General features: G+C 43.6%; 1 protein-coding gene across 7 annotated transcripts in view; it reads left to right on the plus strand.

Moving 5' to 3' along the window:
• The window catches only part of FRMD4A (FERM domain containing 4A), a 681,483-nt gene that overhangs the window by 414,999 nt on the left and 246,717 nt on the right, over positions 1-19,767 (plus strand). Inside the window, exon 1 of one of the 7 annotated variants that reach the window (XM_066279110.1) lies at positions 6,623-6,888. The exons of the other annotated variants lie outside the window; for them this stretch is intronic. The gene's annotated coding sequence lies outside the window, so the exon portion shown is untranslated. Of the gene's footprint in view, positions 1-6,622; positions 6,889-19,767 lie in introns of those variants that run through there. 7 annotated transcript variants of the gene reach the window in all.

The following is a 19,767-nucleotide window of genomic DNA, read 5'->3' on the forward strand; positions in this document are numbered from 1 at the left end:
ATCTAATATAATGGGAACATAACAAGATTATAAAACATAGTCATTAAAAAAATGACATTGCTATTTTAAAAAATAGTGAAATAAAAGACAGCTATTAAATGAGTTCTTCCTCTACCCCTGGGACGACGGTTTTAAATACTTACTCAGGTCGTGAGAGGAGCAGGAATTCCTTCTTTTTGATTGAAGTAATTCATCATTGGCCTTTAACTGACCGGGGAGAATGGAGAAAAAGAATTGGGTATAAAAATAGAATAGGGTTTACTTAAAACCAGTCCAACACTATAACCTGCCCCAAAGGGGTCTTTCTTTATCTTGAAACTGGTTAGAGTCTAAAAGGAAAGGATGCCAGTGTTATTCTCTAGAAAGATAGAAAATAGCATATAAATCTTTGTCCATATGGCTCAGGTTAGGAACTAATCTAACAATATAACTTACTGTCACCTCCCAGGTGCCATCCAACTCCAGCTGTGCTTCATTCATTCTATAACTAACAGTTGTACATAAAGTAAATTTGTGGCCATTCTCACTGGGACTGCGTATTTCATGTGTCTACTTCATGGTAGCCCACACACGGGCAGTGATGCTCAGGGTCTCAAAAGAATGATTCCAGACTCAGATGTGATTAACAGAGTTGTTTCAGTATGTTGCTTACTTTTTTTAAATCCCAGGTTCCTCACCTGTAGAAAGGGATAAAAATAGTTCCCATCTCAGGGGACCTTGGGCTACGCCAATTAAGTGATGTTTGGAAAGTTCTTAGTATTGTGCCTGATACAGAGTATGTACTCAAATAATGTTAGCTATCAGCTGTTATCAATTGCCTGGTTTTGGAAATAGTTATGTGTTGAATCCATAGTCTTCATAAGGCTGGAGAGATTATTATCAGGCCCATTCTAAAGGTGAAAAAATTAGTACCGAAAAGTCAAGGGACTCCAGGTCACACTAGGCCTTTATAGCAAGGGTCAAGAGCTGTCTGATGTCACTGGCTCCTAGGAAGAGATTATGCAGCCCTGACTTAGATCTACCCCCACGCTGGCACCTGTCCTCAGCAAGGCAGATAATATAGTCACAAGTGAGAGCTATGTTGTTGTTTTTTCCCACCAAAAGTGACACTCTGGCCTGACCAGGCAGTGGCACAGTGGATACAGCATTGACCTGGGACACTAAGGACCCAGGTTCAAAACCCCGAGGTTGCTGGCTGAGTGTGGGATCATAGACATGATCCCGTGGGTACTGGCTTGAACCCAAAGTTGCTGGCTTGAGCAGGGGATCACTGGCTCAGCAGGAGCCCCCCGGTCAAGTCACATATGAGAAAGCAATCAATGAACAACAAATGTGCCACAACTATAAGTTGATGCTCTCATCTCTCTCCTGTCTGTCCCTGTCTGCCCCTCTCATGCTCGCTCTCTCTGTTGTTCACTTAAAAAAAAAGTTACACTGACAAAGATTCAAGCTCAGTAAATCTATGACTTTAGATTTCAGAATTAAGAACCTAGTACTTTGTATTAGTATCGAGGACATAATTATTTTTTTTTACAGAGAGGAGAGAGAGAGAGAGAGAGAGAGAGAGAGAAAGGGGTAGGGCTAGAAGTGGGAATCATCAACTTGCAGCCATTGCTTCTTATAAGTGCCTCTACCAGGTAAGCCCAGGGCTTCTAACTGGCAACTTCAGCATTTTAGGTCAGTGCTTTATCCCCTGCACCCCCACAGGTCAGGTGTGAGCACATAATTTTTGATATGCAACTTTAAGCATAAAAAAAATTACACTAATTTTGTCCTCTGAACCCAGTTAAATCTGATTACATTTTCACCCATCAAGGAGGCTGGAGGCTTGCAAGAATTCACTCACTCTTTCCTCTTTCCCAGCTCTCATTGTACCTTAAGACAGAAAAAAGATCTCTTGTTATCAATCCACTGAGATGCTCAGTAGCTTTAAAATGGACTTGAGATCCATTTTAAAGCCACAGATGTCATCCCTCCTGGCCCCACCCCAAGCTCCTTTGCCTAAGACAAACCTCTTAGAAGTTAGTGCCCCATCCAGAGCCCGCATGCTGCCCATCAGCTAGCAGGTGCCTCTTGAGGCATGTAGACAGATGTTGCCTCTTTTCTTCTTCTGGGGGTGCTGTACCCATTCTCCATCCCTTTTTACCCCCCAATTCCCAAGCCTCAGAGTGCTTTGTACAATATGTCTTTGAGAGTTGAGTTCTTTTCAAAACAGAGTTCCCTAACTCTGTATGAGAGAGACAAGGGGAGCCCAGGGTATTCAGGCTTGAAATCCTGCTTGACCTCTACAAGGACAAAAGGAAAAGTATTTTTTTTCCCTGAAATTTCTCCAGCAGTGAAAGCAAAACACAAAGGTAAATGTCCAGAAACCAACCTCCTATGTTTCTTTTTTCAGTTAAACTTCAAAAAGTATCAAACTGAAGCTGTAAATGGAAACTGTATTCTTCCCTCACAACTGCATGTCAGGGTGGGCAGATGGACCAGCACTTTGCAAGGATCTTTTGATTCTTTATGCCTTTGCAAGTAACTGCCTGCATTCTCAGTGGTGGCATTGGCTGCTATCAGAAAGCAGACCCTTACAGAATTCTGACTGGCAAAACTGCTTGTCATCCATCAACTCTAAGGATCACAACTGGTAAAACAGAGAATATATTTTCTTTTTTTAAGTAAGAGGAGGGGAGATATGAGACAGATTCCCACATGCACCCAGACCAAGATCCACCTGGCAACTTCTATCTGTGGTCAATGCTATCAACCGAGCTATTTTTAGCACCTGAGGATGATACACTTGGACCAGGTGAGCTATTCTCAGTGCCCGGGACCAACCCTCGAATCAATCAAGCCACTGGCTATGGTAGGGGAAGAGGGAGAAAAGGGAGAGAGAGAGGGGAGAGAAGCAGATGGTCACTTCTCCTGTGTGCCTTGATTGGGAATTGAACCTGGGATGTCCATACACCAGGCCGATGCTCCGTCTACTGAGCTGGTTGGCCAGGGCCTTCTCTATATTTTCATTAACTTCCGGATAAATTTAGTTTGAATTTTATCTCATTCATTAAGTTTTGTCATGGCCTATTTCTCTTAGTTCTTAAATTCTACAAATAAGGTTTTTCTCCCATAAGTTTTTTTATTCTGTGTCTGGGTGCCAAACACAAAAGGCTTAGGGGGTAAAAGATACTAGCCTAGGTACAATGAGAATAAAACACATAAAGGTCCTCGCAGGGCCTGTGTGCATATAGCCAGGCCCTATTTAAGTGCTTCACATATATTGATTCATTTAATCCTCATAGCATCCCTATAAGGAAGGCAGTATTCTTATCCCCATTTCATAGATGAGAAAAGTGAGGTACAGAGAAAATGGCCGAGGCAAGAGTCAAGCCCAGGCAGTCTGAAATTGGTCTGTGCCCTGATCATGTAGCTGTGAATACCCATAGTGGTTAAGCATTAAGGAGGAAATAAACAGGACAATGACAGAGTGCCTGGAAAAGGCCTTTTCCCATGCGTTGAGCAGGGAAGGTTTTTAGTAGGCAGCCTTTGAGCTAAAACCCTGAAGGATGACAAGGAGCCAGCTATACAGAGGGTAAAATTGTGAGGGCAGAAGAACATTCAGGCCAAGAAGAACAAGAAATACGAAAGTGAAGAGTAAAAAAGAGTTATTTACAGGCAGAAAGGTGGCCTGTGTAACAAAGCAGAGAGGGACAGGGAGGTTAACATGTGACAAATATGGAGGGAGCAATGGGAAGCCATCAACAGTGGTTAAGTTGTGCAATGACATCATCTGAGTTGTTTCTAAAGTCATTGGCCGCTGGCTAACAAGGAGATGAGGATGAATGGGAGCCTAGAATACAGGATCCTGGAAGAGGGTTATGGAGCTGGGGGTAGAGGGTTACGAGATACTGATGGGGTCAGATGGCAAAAGATAAAGCTGGATGGATAAAGGAGGACTTGTTGCTCAGGCTATTCCAGCCATCTAAAGAAGTGTGGACTTTAGTTCTAAGAGCCAGGGAAGCCCTGAATGGGTTTAAGCAAAAAGTCATATAATCAACCTGACAAAGTGGTGGTGCAGTGGGTAGAGCGTCAGCCTGGGACGTTGAGGACCCAGGCTCAAACCCTGAGGTCTCCTGCTTGAGTGCAGGGTCACCAGCTTGAGTGCAGGGTCACCAGCTTGAGCATGGGGTCACTGGCTTGAGCATGGGATCACAGACATGACCCCAGGATTGATGACTTGAGTCCAAAGGTCACTGGCTTGAAGCCTAAGGTCCCTGGCTTGAGCAAGGGGTCACTGGCTTGGCTGGAGCCCCCAGTCAAGGCACATATGAGAAAGCAATCAATAAACAACTAAGGTGCTGTAACTATGGTTGATGCTGCTCATCTCTCTCCCTTCCTGTTTGTCTCTCTCTGAAAAAGAAAAGAGGTTAGATGATCAGATCTGAGTTTTAGGAGAGTTACTCCAGCTGGTGTAGAGAATGCATTTCAGAGACAAGACCCAGTTAGGAGGCTGCTGGAGACAGTTGGGATGCAAGGTGATATGGTAGGGCAAGGGTACTTCTCTACAAAGATTAACCAGCACCAGGCATTATTGGAATAGTCAAACAATAGGCTGCTCTTAAGGAACTTTCCAGAACAATGGCATGATTTAAAAGGTACATAGTACTGTATAATATAAACTATTCTAAAACTTAATTGGTTTTTGGCCCAGCATGTAGATGTCCCGGGTTCCATCCCTGGTCAGGGCACACATGACAAACGACTATCTGCTTCTTTCCCCTTCCATCTCTCTCTTTCACTCTCACAGCCAGTGGCTCAACTGGTTTGAGCATCAGCCTTGGGCCCTGAGGATGGTTTGGCTGGTCTGAGTGTCTGCCCCAGATGGGGGCTGCCTGGTAGATCTGGTTGGGGCGCATGCGGAAGTCTATCTCCCCACCTCTCACCTAAAAACCCCCCACAAAACAGCTTGAAGGAAGATAGTTAAGTGCTAACCATATTCACCTTTTCTTCCAACTCTAACTGTATACGCAGTTTCCCATTATTGACTGTGAGATCTCTTGAACTGTCAAAAAATTTTCTTCAGAGATCTTTAGGGAAGAACACACAATGGGTGTTGTTTGGGAAAGATCAGTTGGAAGATAGGATTGCGAGATTTCTTTTTATTACAAAGTTTGTAAAATTCACTCCTGCCAGTGCCCTGGAAATAATAGTGGTAGATCTGCCAGGGTCTCTTTCAACTATGGTGAGAAGAGAGCCAATCTCTCCCTTGAGTACTGGATGGATGATGAATGCACGGATGCTGGGAAATTCAGCAATGAGTAAGTTCTAGAGCAGGGGTCCCCAAACTTTTTACACAGGGGGCCAGTTCACTGTCCCTCAGACCGTTGGAGGGCTGGACTATAAAAAAAACTATGAACAAATCCCTATGCACACTGCACATATCTTATTTTAAAGTAAAAAAACAAAACAGGAACAAATCCAATATTTAAAATAAAGAACAAGTAAATTTAAATCAACAAACTGACCAGTATTTCAGTGAGAACTATGCTCCTCTCACTGACCACCAATGAAAGAGGTGCCCCTTCCGGAAGTGTGGCGGGGGCCGGATAAATGGCCTCACTGGGCCGCATGCGACCCGCGGGCGGTAGTTTGGGGACCCCTGTTAGAGAAAGGTTGTTTTTTTTTTTTAAAGATTTTATTTATTAATTTTACAGAGAGAGGAGAGGGTGGGGGGAGCAAGAAGTATCATATCAACTCATAGTTGCCTCACTTAAATTGCTTATGTGCCTTGGCCTGGCAAGCCCATGGTTTCGAACCCGGGACCTCATCATTCCAGGTCCACAATCTCTTCACTGCACCACCACAGAAAGATTTACCCCTGAGACAAGCTAGCTTTTGCACCTTAGCTAAGCGGTGTCCTTGGCCTACTTCACCCTTTATCAACTGTTTGGACAATTCATGAAAAAAAAAAAGTGTCTAGGGCAAATCGAGCTCCTGAAGCAATAAATATTTAGACATGCCATGTGAACTTAGTTATTGTTCTTGGTAGGAATATTCTCTAAGTTTCTCTCTTTTGGAAGGAGCACTTGTCAGGTCTTCTCCCCACTTCCTTTTTTTCTGGAAATGGAAGTCTTCCCCTTTCCTCAGTAACTGATAATAGCCCCATGGCTAGGTTGTCTCGCAGGAATTTCCAATTCCAAAGAGTTGAGGGGAGATGAAAATTCCAGAAAATTGGGCTAGCAAAGGGGGTGGTGTGTGTGTGTGTGTGTGTGTGTGTGTGTGTGTAACGGGGGGTGGGGTGCGTCCGTTTCAGACTCCCTTCTCTTCCTCCCGCACAGCCTCCTTCAGAACCTAACTTCGGCCCTGCGTGTGCGTGGCCAGCCTGGAGCGACTGGGGCTCCCGGGCTTCACCGGGCCGCGCAGGCCGAGCGCGGGCGGGGCGCTCATTGTTGTCCGGTGCTCAGCGAGCGGGGCTGGACCTGCCGGAGCCCGCCGCGCACAGGACCCGCAGGGCCCCCGCCGGCCGCGCCCGCCGGGGCGAGCGCGATCCGTGTGCGTGGGGGGCGTGGCGCGGCTGAGGGGCGGAGGGCCCGCACCATGCGGCGGGCCCGGCTCGGCTGGCGAGGGGCGGGCCGGCGGCGGGGCGCCCTGGCGCGCGGCCAGGCTCGGAAGTAGAGACGCGAGCAGGCGATGGGCTGACGCAGGGCCGGCGGCGGGCGCGGGCAGTGGGGCGGCGTGGCGGCTGCGGGTGCGGCGGCGGTGCAGGCGGGCGCTTGGGGCGCGGATGCGGCGGAGTAGGCCACGGGCCTGCGCTCCGAGGGCGGATGGGACGCGGGTTTCCGTGGCTCCGCCGCTGCAAACGTGAAGTTCCTTGGCTCCCTCGGACGCGCGACAAAATAAAAGGTAATGTGTCTTTGTTTCCCAGCCGGGATCGCAGGGAGGCTATTGACTATGCAGCACTTCTGTGTCCATTTTTAAACGCTGGACCGATGAAAGGGAGATGACACTTCTTAACGGAGGGCGTAGAATATGTCATGTCGCGGATGTGACATTTTTCAGTGCAAACCCCACACCCCACGTGCGGCCCGCACTATACTCCCTTCTGCAATCTCCCTCCTCCCCTGCAGGCACTTTCCTTTGGCACCAAATTTTCTGAATTTACCCAGGGAGAAAGGAAAGGGCATTGCTGTATGCAGACCAGGTAGGACTAAGAACACCCAAAAGACAAAAAGCGTTTTTGTGGAAATGTCAGGCGAATTGTGCCCTTTGGGTGCAAGAGGGAGCAATTCTGACAAGGGTGGCGGGAGGCCGGCGGCTGATGGCCGGCTGCCGGGAACTGCCAAAATGGACTACTCCTTACATCCCAAATGGCTGCAGCAAGTTTGATGCAGAAAGATAGGGGAGGAGGAGAGGAGGAAACCCCCTTTAGTACGTGGTCATTGAAGAATGACCCCACGCAATGCTTCTGTATTACAGGCAGCGTCCCAAAGGTAGGTGCATATTGCATTTAGAAGAGATTAACCAACCAGTACTGCACTTTGAAAGCTGTCTGGGCTGCCCATGTGGAATCAGTAACTCAAGTACCTTTCCCAATGCCTTGTTAGCAGAGCAAATGCTTGTTAAATTCAAGCAAATTCTGCGGAATTTCCAAGGAATGGCTGTACAAGTAATACTCTAGCAGTAGTTACTTGATAGACTCATTCTGACGGATGCAGCCATGTAGCTCCCCGGGAAGTTCAACTCCCTAAGAAAGGCCATCCAGTGCCAGAAAAGACTTCCTGACCCCACCATGAATGGATGAAGCTCTCTCTCCCCTATGAATGAATGGACTGTCCCAACAGAGACAGCGGTGGCTGCTGCTGTTCTGGCTTCTTTCAGTCTGAATCCTCACTGCTTTTGATGGAAGGCATCCTCAGAACACCAAGGCAGGCATATTTCTAAATCCAAGCCATTCAGGTTAAACAGCCTATTTTACTTTGGAGCTGCCCTGGCTGTATGACCGGGCTGACTTGATCTGCATTTACCTGATGGACTTTTGAACAGCTATGCCTATCCCTCTTCCACCTCTGCATCCGATTAGCCTGGTCCAAAAGCATGAGTGTGACTTGTGGGAAAGCACCAGAAAGCCAGGAGTCAACTTCTTACTTCACCCAGGGAAGCCACCCCTGACCCCGGGGAAAGTACCTAAGGCGTTAAATGCACTTATATTTCAAGAACTGTGTCATCTTTAAGATGTGCAACAAAGTGGGTTTTGGGGAGAGCATGGGAGGACACATTTCATTGTTTTGCCTATGGTCTTCAAATTACTTGAAGTTCATTCATTAAATTTCACCCCATTACATTGGAGTCTGATTTGGGCAGGGCCAGCAGAGCACATCTCCAGATCAGCGGAAATCTGACTTTGATCCTCAAAAGTGTCACTTGTCTCTTGTAAGCTGGAGTGTCAGGGGATGGGCCACTTCTGTTAAATGAGGGATCCGTTCTGGTGTAAATGAAATTTGGTTTTACTTAAAGTACAACAGACAGGAGGGTCCTCATGCCAGTAGATTAGAATCCATTTGGTCCTGAGAGGTTAAATAGCACAATTAATTTAATTGGAAACAATATTTGTACTATGAAATCAACATTATACTGTCTGGTCAACCGAGGCGGATTAAGGTCGATTGAGGCCCAGATGCAGAAGAAAATATTGGGCCCCTTACATTAGAAAAAAGTGTAAAGTTGGGGTTTTGTGGGTCCCTTCAGAAGTCAGGGCCCAGGGTCCATGCCTGATGCACCCCCCCCCCCCCCCCCCCCCCCCCCCCGTTAAATCTGCCTCTGCTGGTCAATGAATAGAATATTGCTTCCAGACAACTTGAAATGAAGTAACAGTTGATTGTAAAGTTGTGGGGGTAGAAGTAACCTTTTAGAAAAAAAAGAAAACCAAACTCTTGAAACTCTTCTCGTATTAAAGAGGAACCCTGTTAGTAGAAATGAGGATCAGAAAATGTCTCTACCCTCTTTCATTTTGACCAAGTATGATCTGCCCCCCTGCTATTGCTATAATCTTTTCTTTACAAATATTTTTAATTTATATTTTAATTTATTGTGGTGACATGGTTTCAAGGGTCCCACTCAATATAACACCCTCTACACGCTGTATTGTGCCCCCCGTGCCCATGCAAGGGCTCTTTCCACCCCCATAACTCCCCCTTCGCCCTCACTCCCCCTACCTCTAGCTCCCTTCCCCTCTGGCTATCGCTACTCTGTTACTGTATCTATGTTATATATATATGATTTTGGCTAATCCCTCACCTTTTACAATCCCGTCCCCTCTTCCCCCTTCCCTCTGACAGCTGTCCATCTGGTCCTTGTGACTCTGTTTCTATTTTGTTCCTCAGTTTATTGTGTTCATTACATTCCACATATAAGTGAGATCATAAGATATTTGTCTTTCTCTGCCTGGCTTATTTTACTTAGCATAATAATCTCCAGGTCCATCCATCTGTTACAAAAGGTAAGATTTCCTTATTTTTTATGGCTGTGTAGTATTCCATGGTGTATACCACAGCTTTTTAATCCACTTGTCCACTGATGGACAGTTGGGTTGTTTATAGATCTTGGTTATTGCAAACAATAAACATGGGTGTACATGTCTTTTTTTGAATTAGTGATTTGAGATTCTTAGGATATATATATATTACAAGTAGTGGGATAACTGGATCATAAGGCAGTTTCATTTTTATATTTTTGACGAAACACCATACTGTTTTCCACAGTGACTGCACAAGTCTGCATTCCCATCAGCAGTGCAGGAGGGTTCCCTTTTCTCCACATCCTCGCCAGCTCTTATTGTTTGCTGATTTGTTAATGAGTGCCATTCTAATAGGTATGAGGTGATATCTCATTGTGGTTTTAATTTGCGTTTCTCTGATGATCACTGACGTTGAATATTTTTTCAGGTGCCTATTGACCATCTATATGTCCTCTTTGGAGAAATGTCTATTCAGGTCCTTTGCCCGTTTTCTAATTGAATTCTCATCCTGGTGTTAAGTTTTATAAGTTTTTTATATTTTGATTATTAACCCCTTATCAGATATATCAGCAAATATATTCTCCCATAGAGTGGGTTGTCTTTGATTTATTTAAAAAAAAATTTTAAGTGAGAAGCAGGGAGGCAGACAGACAAACTCCCACATGTGCCCCAACCAGGATCCACCTGGCAAACCCCCTATAGGGCAATGCTCTGTTCATCTGGGGCTATTGCTTCATTGCTCAGCAACCAAGCTATTTTAGCACCTGAGGTGAGGCCACAGTGCCTGGGGCCAACTTGCTCCAACTGAGCCGTGGCTGTGGGAGTTGAAGAGAAAGGTAGAGAGGGTAAGGGGGAGGGGTGGAGAAGCAGATGGGTGCTTTTCCTGTGTGCTCTGACTGAGAATCGAACTGGGGACATCCATATGCCCAGCCAATGCTCTACCACTCAGCCAACCAGTCAAGGCTGTCTTTATTTTATTAATGTTGTATTTTGCTATGCAAAAGCTTTTTAGTCTAATCTAGTCCTCTTTATTTTGTCCCTTATTTCACTTTCCAAAGGAGATATATCGGCCAAAATATTGCTACGAGAGATGTCTGACAGTTTACTACCTATGTTTTCTCCTTGGAATTTTACGGTTTTGTGAACTACATTTCAGTCTTTTATCCATTTTGATTTTATTTTTGTGAATGGTGTAAGTTGATAGTCTAGTTTCACTTTTTGCATGTACCTCTCCAATTTTCCCAACACTATTTACTGAAGAGACTATCTTTATTGTTTACTCTTGCCTTCTTTGTCAAATATTAATTGACCATAGAGGCATGGGTTTATTTCTGGGTTCTCTGTTCTGTTCCATTGATCATTTTGCCTGTTCTTACACCAGTACCAGGCTGTTTTGATTACATTGGTCTTGTAGTACAGCTTGATGTCAGTAGGTGTGATCCCTCCCACTTTGTTCTTTATTTTCAGGATTGTTGAGGTTATCAGGTTCTTTTCTGGCTCTATATAAATTTTTGGAGTATTTTTTCTAGATCTGTGAAGTATGCCATTGGTATTTTAATGGTTTTATTTATTGAATTTTGAGAGAGAGAGAGAGAGAGAGAGAGAGAAAGAAAGGAAGGGAGCAGGAACAGGAAACATCAACTTGTAGTAATCGCTTTTTGTATGTGCCTTGACCTGGCAAGCCCAGGGTTTTAAACCAGTGACCTCAGCATTCTAGGTGGGTGCTTTATCCACTGTGCTACCACAGGTCAGGCTATGCCATTGGTAGTTTAATAGGAATTGCATTGAATCTATAGATTGCTTTGGGTAGTGTGGACATTTTAATTATGTTAATTCTTCTTATCCATGAACACAGTATATGCTTCCACTTGTTTGTATCTTCCTTGATGATATCTTTATTTCATATTTTACAATTTTCTGAGTACAAGTCTTTTAGCTCCTTTGTTAAATTTATTCCTAGGTACTTTATTTATTTGTTGTTGCTATAGTATATAGAATTGTTTCCTTAATTTCTCTTTCTGACAGTTCATTGCTGGTATATAAAAATGCCACTGATTTCTGAATATTAATTTTGTATCCTGCAACTCTGCTGAATTCATTTATCAGGTCTAGTAGTTTTTGGCAGAGACTTTAGGGTTTTCTACGTACAATATAATGTCATTAGCAAATAATAACAGTTTTTCTTCTTTCAAATTTGGATGCCTTTTTTGTCTTCTTCTTATCTGATTGCTGTGGCTAGGACTTCCAATACTATGTTAAATAAGATTGGTGAAAGGGGGCACCCCTGTCTTATTCCTGATCTTAAGGGGATTGCTTTTAATCTTTGCCCATTGAATGTGATGTTGTATGTCTGTTTGTCATACATGGTCTTGATTCTGTTGAGCTATGTTCCCTTTATTTCCACTTTGCTGGAGTTTTGATCATGAATGGGTGCTGGATTTTATCAAATGTTTTTTCTGCATCTATTGACATGATTACGTGATTTTTATACTTCATTTTGTTTATGTGATGAATGATGTTTATTGATTTGTGAATATTGTACCAGCCTTGCCTCCCTGGAATAAATCCCACTTCATCATGATGTATATGATCTTGTTCATGTATTGCTGGATCTCATTTGCTAATCTTTGTTGAAAGTTTTCTCATCTATGCTTATCAGGGATATTGGCCTGTAGTTCTCTTTCCTTTCCTTTCTCTTTTTATTATTATTATTTTTTCATAGTGTCTTAACCTGGTTTTGAAATTAGGATAATTCATGTCTTGTGAAATGAGCTCTTAAGTCTTCCCTCCTCTTGAATTTTTTTTGGAATAGCTTGTTAGTTCTTTGAATGTTTGATAAAATTCTCCTGTGAAGCCATCCAGTCCAGGACTTTTGTTTGCTGAAGTTTTTGATAACAGTTTTAATTTCATTTGTTGTAATTGGTCTGCTCAGGTTTTCTGATTCTTCTAGATTCAGTTTTGGAAGATTGTATGTTTCTAGGAATTTATCCATTTCACCCAGGTTGTCCAATTTTTTGGCGTATATTTTCTTCATAGTATTAATATTTTCTTACAATCCTTTGTGTTTCTATGATGTCAGTTGTTATTTCTCTTGCATTTCTATTGTTACTTATTTGGGTCTTCTCTCTCTCTCTTTTTTTTTTTTTTTGCTGAGTTTGTTTTAGGTGAGAGGAGGGAGGATAATGAGGCAGACTACTGCATGCGCTCCAACTGAGATCCACCCAGCAACCCCATCTGGCGCCAATGCTCAAATACCAAGTTATCTTTAGCACCTGAGGCTGATGCTCTCTAACAGAGCTATCTTCAGTGTGCAGGGCCACACTTGAACCAATCAAGCAAGCCACTGGCTGCAGGACGGGAAGAGAGAGAAAAGGGAGAGGGGAGGAGAAGCAGATGGTCACTTCTCCTGTGTGTCCTGACCGGGAATCAAACCCAGGATGTCCATACGCTGGGCTGGCGCTCTATCCACTGAGCCACCAGCCAGGGCCTTGTTTATCTTTTAAAAGAACCAGCTTCTGGTTTCATTGATCTTTTGTATTGCTTTTTTAGCCTCTATGTCATTTATTTGCCCTTGCATTTTTATTATTTTTGTCCTTCTTCCTCTGGGCTTTGTCTGTTGTTCTTTTACTAGGTTTTTTAGGTGCAGGTTAGATTGCTTATTTGATATTTTTCTGACCTCCTGAGGTATGCTTGTAATGCTGTGAACTTCTCTCAGGACTGCTTTCGCTGTGTCCCATAAATTTTGGGTTGTTGTATGTTCATTTTCATTTGCTTCAAGGAAAGTTTTGATTTCTTCTTTGATCTTGTTGTTAACCTACTTATTGTTTAATAGCATGCTATTTAGCCTCCAAATGTTTGAATGTTTTTTAAGTTTTTTATTGTAGTTGATTTATATTTCCATGCCATTGTGGTCAGAGAACATCTTTGATATGATTTCAATCTTAAATTTATTGAAACTTGTTTTGTCTCTTAACATGTGGTCTCTCCTAGAAGATGTACCATGAGCACTTGAAAAGAATGTATATTCTGCTGCTTTGGGGTGAAATGTTCTGAAGATATTAATTAAATCCAGTTGATATAGTGTGTCATATAAGACTGCTGTTTGTTGATTTTCTGTCTGGAAGATCTATACATTGATATCAGTGGGGTGTTAAAATTTCCTTCCAATGGCCCCGGCCAGTTGGCTCAGTGAATAGAGCGGCAGCCCCACGTATGGACATCCCACGTTTGATTCCCTGTCAGGGCACACAGGAGAAGCGACCTTCTGCTTTTCTCCCCCTCCTTTCTCTCTTCTCCTCCTACAGCCAGTGGCTCGACTCATTCGAGCTTCAGCCTGGGCTCTGAGGATAGTTCAGTTGATTCTAGAATCAGCCCCAGATGGGGATTGCTGGGTGGATTCCTGTCAGGGTGCATGCAGGAGTCTGTCTCACTATCTCCCCTCCTCTTACTTAAAAAAAAATTTTTTTCCCTACTATTACTGTATTGCTGTCAATCTCTCCGTTTATGTCTATCAAAATCAGCTTTATGTATTTAGATACTCCTGTATTGGGTGCATAAGTGTTTACAGTGTAGCCTCTTGTTGAATTGTTCCCATCATCAATATGTAGTTACCTTTTTCCCCCTTACTATGGCCTTTGTTCAAAGACTTGTTAGATATCTGTATTGCTACTCCAGCTTTGTTTTCATTTCCATTTGCATGGAATATTTTTTTCTATCCCTTCACTTTCAGTCTATGTGTATCTTTTGTTCTGAGGTGGGTTTCTTTTAGACTTAATGTATATAAGTCATGTTTTCTTATCCATTCAGCTACCTATGTCTTTTTTTTTTCTTTTTTTCTTTCTTTTTTTTTTTTTTTTTTGTATTTTTCTGAAGCTGGAAATGGGGAGAGACAGTCAGACAGACTCCCGCATGCGCCTGACCGGGATCCACCCGGCACGCCCACCAGGGGCGAAGCTCTGCCCACCAGGGGGCAATGCTCTGCCCCTCTGGGGCGTTGCTCTGCCGCGACCAGAGCCACTCTAGCGCCTGGGGCAGAGGCCAAGGAGCCATCCCCAGCGCCCGGGCCATCTTTGCTCCAATGGAGCCTTGGCTGCGGGAGGGGAAGAGAGAGACAGAGAGGAAGGGGGGGGGTGGAGAAGCAAATGGGCACTTCTCCTGTGTGCCCTGGCCGGGAATTGAACCCGGGTCCCCCACACGCCAGGCCGACGCTCTACCGCTGAGCCAACTGGCCAGGGCCTACCTATGTCTTTTGATTAGAGCATTTAATCCATTTACATGTAAGCTTATTATTGATATGTACTTATTTATTGCCATTTTATTCTGTAAACCTATAATCCTCTTTCTGTCAATTTCTTTTTTCCTTTCCTTTTCTTATATCAAGCCCTTTAAAATTTTTTGCAACCCTCGTTTGGTGATAATGAACTCCTTTTGCCTTTTTTTGTCTGGGAAACTGTTTATTTCTCCTTCAATTTTAAATGATAGCTTTGCTAGATAGAGTAGTCTTGGTCATAGGTTCTTGTTTTTCATCACTTTACATCTTACCTTGAGGACATTATTCTGAGTGAAATAAGTAAATCAGAAAAAGCTAAGAAATATATGATTTCACACATAGGTGGGATGCAAAACTGAGACTTGTGGATATAGATAAAAGTGAAGTGGTTACCTGGGGGAGAAGTAGGGAGAAGAGAGAAAAGAAGGACAAATATACGGTGACAGAAAATGACTTGACTTTGGGTGATGAGTATACAATATAATCAACAGCTCAAATACTGTAGAAATGTTTACCTGAAACCTGTATACTCTTATGGACCGATTGTCACCCAATTATATTTCATTTTCTCAATAAAAAATAAATATATTTCTTGCCAATTCTTTCTGGCCTCAGGTGTTTCTGTTGAGAAGTTGGATGTCATCCTTATGGGGGCTCCTCTGTGGGTAATTAATTGCTTTTCTCTTGCAGCTGTTAGTATTCTTTCTTTGTCTCTTATCTTTGGCATTTTAATTTTGATATGTCTTAATGTGGGCCTCTTTGGGGTCATCTTTAATGGTACTCTCTATGCTTCTTGAACTTGTTTGACTCTTTCCTTCACCAGGTTAGGGAAGTTTTCAGCTATAATTTCTTCAAACAGGTTCTCTATCCCTTGTTCTCTTCGCCTTCAGGAACTCCTATGATGCAGATATTGTTTCATTCGATGTCACAGAGGTCTCTTAGAGTTTCCTCAGCTTTCTGAGCCTCTATTCATTTTGCTGCTCTGCTTCTCTGCGTATGTTTACATTTTCCTCTATATGTTTGATTTGATCCTACACTTCATCCAACCTGCTGTTGATTCTTTCTAGGGCAGTCTTCATTACAGACACTGTACTTGCCATATTTGACTGGTTCTTTTCTATGGTTTCAGTGAGAGACAGAGACAGACAAGGAAAGAGATGAGAAGTATCAACTCATAGTTATGGCACTTTAGTTGTTCATTAATTGCTTTTTCATACGTGCCTTGACCGGGAGTTCCAGAGCCAGTGACCCTTGCTCAAGCCAGTGACCTTGGGTTCAAGCCAGAGATCTTAGGATCATGTCTATGACCACACACTCAAGTCAGTGATCCCACACTCAAGCTGGTGAGCCTACACTCAAGCCAGTGACCTTGGGGTTTCAAACCTGGATCCTTACCATCCCAGGTCGATGCTGTATCCACTGCACCACCACCTGAGCAGGAATGATCATCCATTCTTACTTTTAAGATCTTTGAGCATCCATCCTAATAACCATTATTTTAAACTCTGTGTCTGGTTGTTTGGTTGCTTCTATTTAATTTAATTCTTTTTTCCTTGGGATTTCTCTTGTTGATTCATTTGGGCTATATTTCTTTGTCTACCTATTTTGTCTATGTATTAAGTAGCTCTGCTCTGACTTCCAAATATGTTGCGATGTCTGTATGAAGAAAGTGAGCTCAGTGCTATTCACCCCTAGGCCACCTGAGCTCTTGGCTCTATGAATGTTTCTTGAGAGTCGTATTTACGCTCCAGTTGTAAGTGAGTCTTGAATACTATTGCCCTTCTCATGGGTGGAGTTAACCCTCCAGGCTCACTGGCACTAAGAGTCAACCTTAATCATGTGTATTAGATGCTGTGCAGTGTCTATCCCATGGGGCATAGTTATTCTCAGCAGGATATGGTGCCTATTGGACTCCCCCTTTGGGCGTGCCATTTGTGTGGCTGGTTGAGTCTAATGTTGGTGTGGTCTGCCACCCACTACTGGTTGTGTTTGTTCTGGGCCTCTTAGGAGGGAAACTGGTGCAGACCAGTGTAAGACTCTACCAGTGACTGGCCCTCAGCAACCGTTTGGGAGCTGTAAGTGATCCAGAGTTTGTGGCTGCCTCTCCTGGGTGTAGGTGCTCATGGAAGGACCAAGCTGCATACTTAGTCTAGCTTTTACCAGTACTGGGTCTGAGGGCAAGTCAGCAAAAGATGCAAGGTTCCCTGAGACTTGTCTCATGCTGTCTCTGTCTGCTGGCTGCTTGTTAGGCTTGGCCTCTGAAAATATGTGGTATAGAGGCCTGGGCTAACCAGGCATCAGGAAAGGTGGTGGGGTGAGGTTCCCACTCCAGGGCCCCCATGGGATGTGGTCACTAGGAATTCAGTGGGTGTGGCCTCTGAAACCCAGAAATGTGGTCTGTCCACAGTCAAGACACTTTCTACTAAGTCTCCTGTGAATAGGAAGTACCAGTTACATTCTCAGGAAAGTAAGGAGCAAAGTTCTGATCTCAACACCAGACAACTGAGTCACTGTCACCCCTGAGTCTTTTCAGCCCCCTGCTTTCTGGCCCTTCTCAGCAGGGCCCAATCTCTGTAGGGTGGAGCAAGAGAAATTCCCAAAGGTGGGCAGTTGGTTTTCCCAAGGCTGATGCCACACAGAGGGTATTGCTCGACCCAAGAAAGGTGGCAACTCCAGTATTAGAGAATGATTCAGCAGAGGGGTTCTGGTGGCTGTCCCCCACTGTGTCTCTCCCTAGGGATGCCAATTTCACACCCTCCTCATGTGACTCTAGTCCTCTCAGCCCTCATTCTGCCAGAGCCCAGGGTAAGTGGTTGTGAATGAGGTTTTCTGTGTTGCCCCTTTAAGAAAGTGCCTGCATCTCTGAGAACTCCCGTCTCTTTCTTGCAAATAGAAACCTTGCCTCTTTTCACCACCAAATACTATGTGGGCAACTTTTCTAGGCTTTGGTGCTCTGGGCTGAGGCACTTGATCTGGGGCTTAGAACCCACACCTCTCAGGGCTAACCTCTCCTGCAGCTGAGATATCTCTGAGGACCCTCAGCCAATGCTGGCTCCTGGGAACAGGAGCAGCCCTTTTTATGTCTCTGCCCTTCTTACAAGTGTGTTGATGTGGTATCTTCTGTGAACCCTCGGTTATAGATGTCTCTTCCTTCAGTCATGAGTTGATTTTTCAGGATTATTTTTCTTAAGTTTAGTTGTAACACCAGTTCCATCCTGGAGTGAGGCTAGTGGAACATTCATCTGCCTATTCCTTTGCAATTTTGGATCACTATAATCTTTTTTGGGCTTTGTCTTGGACTAATTTTATTAATAAGACTTGTTATTTATGACACATGGCCTCTGTGTAATTTGTAGACATGTTGCCAAGTCCCTTGATAACCTGGCACATGGCTTCTACCATTAGCATATCTTGTTGTTGGGGAAAGTGAGACCCCTTGAGGTCCAGTGAGTTGCTGATTTTGTAACCCATGGGAACTGCATCCCAGGTGTTTACACTGCTCCATTTTATCATAACAGCAAAGGCATAGTCTGAGGTCAAAGGCAAAGCCAAGTACGAGTCCTTGCTTGAGAATTTGGAAAAAGCTGTGTGGGATAGTGCATACACCAAGGGTGTGAAAGAAGGGCTCTTGAGTCAACCCTGATGAACTGAAAACACTGTGGTCAGTTTGTGATGGGAGAGGCAGGGATGAGAGGACAGATACAGGAACTTTGGTATAGAGGGGTCTTGTCCTTTAGTAAGTGTGGGGAATAGTAAGGCCTCCTCTAGCAAAGATTTTTACTGACTTGACCGCATAAATACATCCCTTATGGTCACATTATTGATGCCTGTGTGTCTATTCACATGCCATATACTTATCTGTTATTAGAGTTGCATTTAGTCTGACAAACTGAATGACCAAAAAAATGATGGGACACTTTCAGATCTAAAACTTTGTTCTTAGATATTTTGCATAAGTAATTTTTTTTTAAAAGGAACAGTTTAGCGTCTGAAGAATTTCCATTGAAATATTTTAAGATGAGAACTAGACATGTTAACATGTTGTTAAATAGCTGATAGAGTTATTTTAAACCACTCTACATAATATCAGAGTGTATAAGTGGATTTGTTGACTTAATGCATACCTTTTGTATTGTGGATAGCATCTGATTTGCTAATTATATCTGTGGCAGAAATTTTCTATTTAGATCTATTAAATGTGGAAAGTTCCAGCATCTCATTTCAAAGTGATTTCAGAGACATCATAGGAAAAGAAACCATGGGATAAAGATTTTCCAATGATTATTTGACCTAAGTTCTAAAAATTGTATCGTTCTTGAACTAGAGGAAGGGGAGCTGCCTCACCTGGACAGGCTCAGCAGGTGCCGCAGCCCACATTGAGGACACTGGTTGTACGTGCGCTCCACCTTATCCCTTTCTGATTCTTTGCTGTCCATTACTCTCTGAAAATAGAACAAAGGAACAAAAGAAGACATTGTATGTTTCTTAAAAGTCAGGAGTTGAAGTGAAAAAAAGGAAGAGAAAAGATCCTCCATCGGTTTTGTAGGATACATAGATACTTGAACTTTTCTTGTGATAAGCAAATTCTGACTGAAAGACTCTTGGGAAAGTGGCCACTCAAGGTCAAGCCTGTTGGAGAAGGGTGAGGTTTGAGTATTGCGCCTTACGGAGTTCATTCCAGCCATCATCAGACCGAAGTGTATTGGTAGTGGTTTCCATTTCTCTGCTTGTTTTTCCCAGCCCATTTTATCTTAAGAGCTGGTTCACAGCTCCTGGAACTCTGGGCTTCAGGGTTACCACTGTACTCAGAGGCTTGCTGGGTTCATACTCTCTTCTGTACGAAGTTTTCTGAATCAGCATAAATCTGGCTTATCAGAGTTTCTCCCCACAGCAGTTTCCTTTGGTTCCCTGTATCCATCAGCTGCCGCCCTTCCTCTGTCCCGTGGGGTCAGCATGTCTTTTTGTTATAAGGAATAATTTAGGCACACACACATTTGAA

Source organism: Saccopteryx bilineata, chromosome 5, assembly GCF_036850765.1.
Source record: "Saccopteryx bilineata isolate mSacBil1 chromosome 5, mSacBil1_pri_phased_curated, whole genome shotgun sequence".
Classification (NCBI taxonomy): domain Eukaryota; kingdom Metazoa; phylum Chordata; class Mammalia; order Chiroptera; family Emballonuridae; genus Saccopteryx; species Saccopteryx bilineata.